Source organism: Galeopterus variegatus, unplaced genomic scaffold (genome assembly GCF_000696425.1).
Source record: "Galeopterus variegatus unplaced genomic scaffold, G_variegatus-3.0.2 Scaffold323, whole genome shotgun sequence".
Taxonomy (NCBI): domain Eukaryota; kingdom Metazoa; phylum Chordata; class Mammalia; order Dermoptera; family Cynocephalidae; genus Galeopterus; species Galeopterus variegatus.
In genome coordinates, this window is record NW_007726434.1 from 454,924 (window position 1) to 463,942 (window position 9,019).

Sequence of the window (9,019 nt, forward strand, 5' to 3'; positions counted from 1 at the left end):
TAATATGGTGATAAAACTGTGATCAGAAACTAAAAAGCCACACCATATATATGTATAATTCTACTCTCATAGTGTACCTCACACACATGAATTCATATTCCTACCCTCCCAGCTCTTTCTTAAATTAACATTTATGCACTGAATAACATAATTATGAATTTTTGTACTACTTTGTACCCAAAACCTGTGAAAAAAAAAAAATGAGAGAGAATTTAGGCAATGTGTGTGAGTCCATGTGCTTACGCCATTATGTGAGTGCCAAAAGCGTTAAAAAAAAATACAGACAGATTCCCTGTAATATATCTCTGAGTTTATTATCAGCATGACATTTTAATGTGTGTTATTAAAATTATATTTTAGGGGTTGGGGTGGGGTTCAGGTGGAAGAGTACTTTGGAATATTGCAAGAAGTTGCACATAAAAATGATTTTGGTAACCTAGTGATGTCCTTGACACACTTTGGCACTACAGAGTGTATCTGCTTAAAGAGACATATGGCTGCAATGGCAGAAGTCAGAATTTGAAGGGTATTAGTAAAACCATGTGGGGGAAGCTTGAACTGATACTGGCTTAGGCTAATTGTAGCTTTTCTCCGATTTCACATGCTCCAAATCCATAAAATAATTTTAACTACTAAAACCATAATTTCCATTTTTGAGGTAGCTTTAAATCACATTAATAGGAAATGAGATTGAAAATAAATCTATTTGCTAATAATGTTGGGTAACTTTAAAATGCTAACAGTGTAAGGTAAAAAAAATTGGTAAATGATCAACACAAGCTGCTGAATTGCTGGTGTGATTTGTTGTGGTCATGGTCGAATTATACCTTCTTGAAGTGAGAGAGGCCTTCTCAGAAAACAGAAATCAACTTAAAGTCTTGCCTTCTCACCAAGGCTTTCCTGACCACTTAATAGCATTGCAGAGTGGACCTGCAGCCTTCCTCATTCGTTACATTTTCAGCAAAGCCTTTATGACTACTTGATATTTCTTGTAGTTTACTTGTTTATTTGTTTATTGCCTTTCTCCCCTCTTTACTGAAGTGTAAGCTGTGTCACAGAAGGAGTCTTGTTGATCTTCTTCACCCCTGTTTGCCTGACACCTACGAGATTCTCAGGGAAAAAAATGTGTAAAATGAGTAAACGTGACATCTATAATGTCCTTCGCCCTCCCTGATCTCCATGATGTTCTCAACTTTTCCTTGGGATGGTCAGAATTTACTGACCTAGTATAAATTTGCAAATACTTTATGTCAAAATTTCCACATAATACCATTTCATTAATGACAAATGTAATCTTTCACATGGTGCTAATACTGGTTTATATAATCTGGCAAGAGAAGGATTTCATTTAATTAAAAAAATTAGCTTAGTACTTTCTTAATATATACTCAACTATATGGCTGCTTAAACTTTTCCTTGAATAAGTAAATTTATAACTGAAAGATTAGCTCAAAAATTTTTTATTAAGCCAATCCTACCTAAAAAACTTAATATTTACATAAAAATAGCAATTGTGAGAATACCTATACTTAATTTCTGTTCATAATAAATATATTAACCATATTAGGCTTTGAAAGAAAGAATGCCAAATTACCTATACTAGTTTTCTACTTAAGGTCAAAGATGCTAACCACTTTGAAACAACCATCTGAGAAAATGATTTTTCATTTACGACCCAATTCCCATAGTACTAGGGAAGGTGAGAGAACGAGAGGTGTGTTATTGAAAAGAAATTCAGAATGAGTAATCTTTGTGAACGTGTGTACATCACAGACTCCTCAAAGCCTGACTGGCAATCTGTTTTTTACGTAAGTTTGTTTTTATCTGTGGTGAGGATCGCTGATATTTAAATTTGCATTAACTTCTTTCCATAATGAATAAGAAGTACATAGCTAAATTCAATTTGTAGCAAATCAATTTTGGCAGACAACAAAAAGTCAAAAAACTGTTTTTGTTTTTAAAGTAGAAAGCTTCTGTTTAAGGCAGTTAAAGATTTTCAAAGAAAAGAGATTATTAATAGGAGTAACCAAGATTAGTGGAATGATAGAAATACTTGTTGGAACAGTGAGAGGCTTAGGAAAAGTTCCCCAATTTGAATGTTCTGAAAAATTGGGTGCAATATTGTCTTCCTCACCAGAACTGCTCCATCACTCAGAGTTATTTTCACAGTCTGTCAATATTTATAGTAAAGCCTGAAGAATCACCAAATTCTATGGTCTGAAGTAATTTTGAGAAATCATTCATTAACTCAACCAGTATCGAGTTTCTATCCATCTCCACACTGACAACATAGTGATCTTTCAAGGGAAAATCTGATCTTTCCACTGCCCTGCAGAAAATACTGCAGATTACTCATTGCTGTAAAGGCTGAAATTAAAACTTCTGACTATGGTATAAAAGATTCTTAATAATCCAGTCTCTATGTGTTTCTGATCCTCTTTCACCAAGCCCCTTGTCAGACCTTTCCTGATCACTCCACTCCCTGCCAAATTCCCCTCAACACCTGTTAACTTTATTTTCTACACCCGAACTGGCTGCTTTTTTAAAAAACAAGCATCATTATGCTCTACAGGTGGTCTTCTCTCTTCCTGAATTAGCCTTCCTTGTCTGCATGGCTAACTCCTACTTATCCATGAAAACTAAGATCCAATATGATACTTCCTACAAAAACCTTAACCATACTGGCTTCCCATTTGTGCTCCCTTGTCACTGTAAAATCTACCATATTACCAGTCACACTGTCTTCATTCACTCAGCAAATACTTATCAAGCTTTCACTATGTTGTAGGTACTGGACATACACCACTGAACAAAAACAAATAAAATTTTCTAATCTCATGGAATTTTACCTTCATGCTGCTGCTGCAAAAACAGAAAATAAGACAAACGATAAATATCATATGAGGGTACTTCCAAAGATCCATGGAAAATTAGAATTGAAAGATAATACAAATCTTTCCATGAATTTTTGAAGTACCCTTGTAACATATATTGTACACTATATTATACATATAATATACTATATATAATATTTTTAATATAGGATATATTATACTATATATTATTTTGGTTAGATAGTGTTAAGTTCTAATAATAAAGTTTAAAACAAGGAATAAAGATGTGTGGTATTGGAGGAGGCAATTAATATTGTTGATATTGAAAAAAGATATTTAGTGATCATATGTTCATAATGAGTCTTATACAGTAGTTTTGAAGCTTATTCTTCTGAGTTTTTTTCACCTCTTTTTGGCCTTATCCAGAAACTAGCAATAGTTTCTGGTAACATAGAAATAAATGAATCGATGGCTTTTGGGACTTACAAAGAAATAATTCTATGCAAACTTAAAGGTTGTCAGAGCGACGGGTCGAATGATATGATTTATTTCTGCCTCTTGGAACTTTAGTGCTAGACATAGACCTTGTGAGGCTTATAGCCTTTAAAATGCAATTACTTATACAATAACACTGAAGAATCATCGTGCATCTGGAAGAATACCCTCTAAGTAGTCAAATTACTCTATCTCCATACAGGAGAGAATGATCATGGCACATTCACATTAAAAATCCCTCTATTAAGGCTTTATTAATAGTACAAAAAATAAATCATCTTTCCTGTTCCTGGCATTTCTTTTTCTTATGAAATATTATACTGTTAAATGAGTATTATTTCCTTCCAAAGACTGTCCTGTCCTGCATTCATAGATATATAAACTTCCTTTATGAGCACATTTTTTAATGAACACTAGCAATAGTGTTTTGTAGAAAAAGGCTATGATTTTAGTGAAAAGCCCAGAAAGCATATGTTGATTCTTACGATATAGCTTTCAATTTTCAAATCTCCAAATCATCACAATTGTCTATGATGTTGTTATGTACAATGGGTAAAATTCTGCTCTTAAATGAGCATATAGGTCACAATAAGTTTGTGGCATTTGGAAACATAAATACAGAGCTGTCCTCAATTTTGCCATAACACATATGCATTGCAAAGGATTTTGGATAGGCCAAATATGAAATAGCATTTATATTTATTTTTAATAATTAAAACTATTTTTTAAAGTTCAAAACAATGTAACTTCTTATGTCATCAAACTGAAAGCAACTTACATTTTAAAACATTTAAAATCAGAATTGCTGAGAGTTAAGTATATCATTATTTTCTCAAATTCTGAATTTTGCATAATTTTAATAATGGTTCTTGTGACTCTGGTTAGGGCACCTTGGATCCACTAAGTTTATTAAATAAGCAAAAAAACTACTAAATAAGCAGAAGGGAAAAACAATATGTAATATGCTTTTGGTTGGAAAATAGGGTGAAACATTCTGTATGCTGTTATTTAGCACTAATTCATAGTAATCAACAAATTTTAGAAACTTACATATGCAGGAAAAATATAACAATTTGGTGAAATGAAATTTGATGTAAGAGGAGTTCCTTGTTATATTGCTTTCAAATGCACATGTTACTTCAGACTAAGCATGGCTAAAACCAAGAAGGAAAGAGGAGGAAATGAGGGATCTGAAAGTGGGAACAAACAGATAGATTGTACACTATTTTTAAATAATTTTCAGAAAATTTATTAGCAGTATGTTTAAAGGAGTTATTTATCATAAAAAGAACCTCATGTGTTGGTTTCTCTCTGAAGAGTTTATTAGTTTCATCTATAAAGTGGTCATATCGATTAATTTCTTTCTTATATCTTCATAATAGCAGGAAATAATGTGAAAGATCTCAATTAAATTTGAGTGTCTTAAGAGCTATCTATTAGCCAGAGACTTTCCTAGAATGCTGATAGCACACACTGTGCCAACTTGCCCAACACCCACTACAGTGATTTTATTGTTTGAACCATTGTCTCTTCTACAAATGCTGCAATGAATTTTTCCTTAAGAGTTCCCATTGTGCACTGGAGAGAAAGGGCTCTGAAGAGTGTTGTAGCAGTCCTGCAAAGGAGACAATGGCTGATGAACTTACTGTTGTGGATGTTTTGGAAGATAAGTTCAAAGGAGAAATGATGGATCTGGAGCATGGGAGCTTATTTCTTCAGACATTTAGAACTGCGGCAGATAAAGATTACGCCATGACTGCCAGTTCTAAGATTATGATGGCACCTGCAGGAGTCCATCAGCAAGAGGGGGAGAGTTGTCTCAATCTGGTACAGAGAAATGTCAATGTCTTCACATTCATTACTCTTCAGATCATTGAGTACAGTCTTGATTACGTTGTAATGTGGTTTCTAAGCCAGTGGACATCCTTACATGTTATCTGGAAACTAAATGGATTACCCAAGCATCGAGTAATTGGTAGTGGGTGTAATCTGGATTCTGCTAGATTTCGCTCTTATGGCTGAAAAACTTGGCATTCATCCCAGCAGCTGTCATGGATGGATTTTGGGAGAACATGGTGACTCAAGTGTGGCTGTGTGGAGTGGAGTGAATGTGGCAGGTGTTTCTCTCCAGGAACTGAATCCAGAAATGGGAATGGACGGGGCCGGCCCGGTGGCGCACTGCGCTAGTGCGCCGCTTGGGAAGTGTGGCGGCACTCCCGCCGAGGGTTCGGATCCCACATACAGACCGGCCGCTCACTGGCTGAGCGAGGTGCGGGAGCAACACCGAGGGTTGCGATCCCGTTGCCGGTCCCGGTCCGGTACGGGGGCAACACTGAGGGTTGCGATCCGTTGCCGGACACGGAAAAAAGACAAAAAAAAAAAAAAAAGAAAAAAAAAGAAATGGGAATGGACAATGATAATGAGAATTGGAAGGAAGTACACAAAATGGTGGTTGAAAGTGCCTATGATGTCATGAAACTAAACGGATGCACCAACTGGGCCATTGGATTAAGTGTGGCTGATTTCACTGAAGCCATGTTGAAAAATTTATCCAGCATTCATCCAGTGTCAAGAATGGTGAAGGGGGACGTATGGTGTCAAGAATGAAGTCTTTCCGAGCCTTCTGTGTATCCTCAGTGTTTGGGGATTGACCAGTGTTATCAACCAGAAGCTGAAAGATGATAAGATTGTTCAGCTCAAAAAAAGTGCAGATTCCCTGTGGGACATCCAGAAGGACCTAAAAGCCCTGTGACTACTGAATTCTAGGCTGGTAGAAATTGAAAAACTACAATGTGATTAACCATGAGCTGTTAGTTTTCGTCCATATACATGGATCACAGTTTGAATTTTTCTTCATTGTGAATTTGGGCTCACAGAATTAAATCCCATGCTTGGTTTAATGCTTGCAAGATGAGCCCTTAAACAAATAAAATTACCTATTGTAGTGTGCTTTTAAAAAAAGGAATCTTCTGAGTAGCTACTGTTCAGGGTTTTTTTTAAGATAATGAAGATGAAAGAAAAATATGACATAGCTCCTCCCCTCAATGAACTCCCAACTCAATGAACTCTCCAAAGAAGGGAAGCTAGAGAGGTAAATAAATATATTTAACAGACAATGTGACAGAACCACAAAAGCTGGACCCTCAGGCTCCTATGTGTTCACAGAGAAGAAAGGTTTTTCCTGCATGTTTATAGAAAATAAATTGTCAATGGACAAAATTAAGTCAAATGAAAGAATAGAGTTCTCCAAAAGTAAAAAAACAAAATGCTACCTATCTTACATCAATAAATTGACACAGTGAAAATTTCAGTATTCTGGTTTTTTACTAGATCAGTTTCTATTTTTTTATAATTACAGTTGTTTGTTTAACTTTTTCTTAGCATTACCAAGGCAAATGTCAGAAAAATAGAAAACGAAAAATATTTCTTCAATAAATGTGCCTCTTCGTTGTGCTTCCCTGCCCTTCCCACCAGTGCTAGAGTCTCATTATACTAACAGAGAAGCAAATCCTTGCCACCAAAGTTGCCTTCCTTCAGAAAACAGAGCCTGTTGGTGAGCTTTGTTATGAGAGTAAACATTCCAGCAATCTCTGCTCTTAATGCCACCCTGAGTTCCCCAGTTACAGGTTGCCAGATATGTGGTATACAATCAACTTGAACTAAGCTGCTTGCATGCTGCTGCCCCATAAAAAGTAATTGATTTCTTTTAAAATTAAAGAAGAAAAGAAAAAAGAATTCACCCCCAAAATTTTGGGAGAAAATATTATGAGCTGTAATAGATGACAAATGGAAGTTACATTACTAAGACACAGAAAACTTTCAGAATCTTCTCCCAACCCTATCCCAATGTCTCACACAATAGATGAGACATTGTCCCTCAAAACTACTCAACACTCTCAGTTGAAATTCAACACCTGCAGGCCTTTCTTTCTTTTAGCCTCTTTCCTCTTGCTTTGCCTGGTCTGTTTTTGGTCACACATCCTGAGAGGTTTCCAGTCTTTCTTCGATCTTTTTGGCAGCTTAAACCTTTATTCCATGAATGAAATAAAAGTATAGAAAGCCCAGCCAGGCACGTATCTGCCCTTACAACAAAATGCCCTTCTTCAGATGTAAGAAACAAAATACTCATTTTTTTTCTCTCTGTCATATGTGTGCTGTTTCAGTATATAGGAACTATGTGTTTTAAACATACTGATTGTAGTTTTCAAAAAGAAAGAAAGAATACTAAGTTTGGGTTATGTGAATGAAACCATCTAAAACTAGCTGATACTGGTTTCATTTCTCTATCTCCAGGTCTATAAGTTATCTTGCTGGGTGTAAACTGAACATGTGCAGAGAGAAGGACCTTGCCCTCTAGGTGACCTTGGGCACCACAGAAACATGAAAATCCTCCACCAAAGGACTGGATTCAGGCCCAACCAATCAGCCCTTGCTTGCGTCATGTGGCCTGATTTGGAATTAGCCAATCAGTTTTGCCTCATTGTTATATGTGGCCTGACTTGGTACTATCCAATGCACTTTGCCCCAGCATATGGCCTGATTTAAGATTAGCCAATCCTCTATCGCCCTGTCATAAGGCCTGACTCAGAGTTAGCCAATCAGGGTTGCCAAATACTCCTTAAAGCCCCTGGATGAGGGAAAAGGATTTGAAGTGCCTTGCCTCCTGATTCCACATCAGTGGACCTCTCGGAATAAAGCCTTTTTCTTTTCTCAAAAGCCAGTGTCATGATATTGGCTTCTGTGCACATCAGGCAGTGATCCACTGCTCAGTGACATAAGTCTGAGACATTTAGAAATCAAGAAAGAAAAAATGACTGATTTGCGGCAAGAAGATCTATTGATGGATGGTCCATGCAAAAGTTATATGTGAGAACACTCTAAATACTCTTCAGAGAGTTTCACATAGTAAATGAGAAACAGGATTAGTTTAAATAATCTAAATGCAAATTCCAATGAAGATGCTGAATGTAATATCTGGCTAAGTTTTAAAGAATATTTTGATATTTTATGTGAACACACATAAAGTGTAACTTGAGAATCTTAGTCATAGAGTCTCAGTAGACAAAACCATAGACAAAAAAGAGAATCGAGATGGAATTTAAGATAATTTTAATGAGATGGACAAAAGTGTGGGTTTCACTTTTGGTGACATGAGAGAAATATTTGGGAACTGGCTCCTTCTGGTGGCCCTGTTGCTTAAGAGAATAATTTCAAACTCCTTTCCAGGCACCCAAGATTGTCTGGAACATAATGTAGTCTGTTTTCACGGCCATAGAGGCTCTTTTTAGTTGATGTTCCTGATGAAAAGTATCACCCACTCTTTCTAGAACTCATCTTTGCTATCTTACTACATCTCTGCTATATGATGTATCTGACTACCAAAAATTCGTGAATCTGGCCATAAACTTATGGAAATATCTGGCCCAGTATGTCATCTATTTCTTTCTTTTGGAGATAAAGAAATCAAGTATCCAGGAGGAAAGAGTCTTGCTCAGGGACACCAACCTGGGAGGGCTGAGTCTGCACCTGAGATTACTAATTCAAGCACCATCATCTTTTTCATGACCTCACACTAATTCCCACTCAACAACAGCCACAAAAACGGCCCTTTTCCTGCTCCTTAATTAAATTAAAGTTAGCATGACATTTAAGGAGCACATCCCTTAGGATCAAGTGTGACATATAATGGG

At 36.3% G+C, this 9,019-nt stretch overlaps 1 protein-coding gene and 1 pseudogene across 1 annotated transcript in view; one reads left to right on the plus strand and one right to left on the minus strand.

The window, feature by feature from the left end:
* ARHGAP15 (Rho GTPase activating protein 15) overlaps positions 1-9,019 on the minus strand; it is a 571,811-nt gene that overhangs the window by 393,406 nt on the left and 169,386 nt on the right. The gene's annotated exons all lie outside the window — the stretch shown is intronic.
* On the plus strand, positions 1,740-6,081 carry LOC103586260 (annotated as a pseudogene).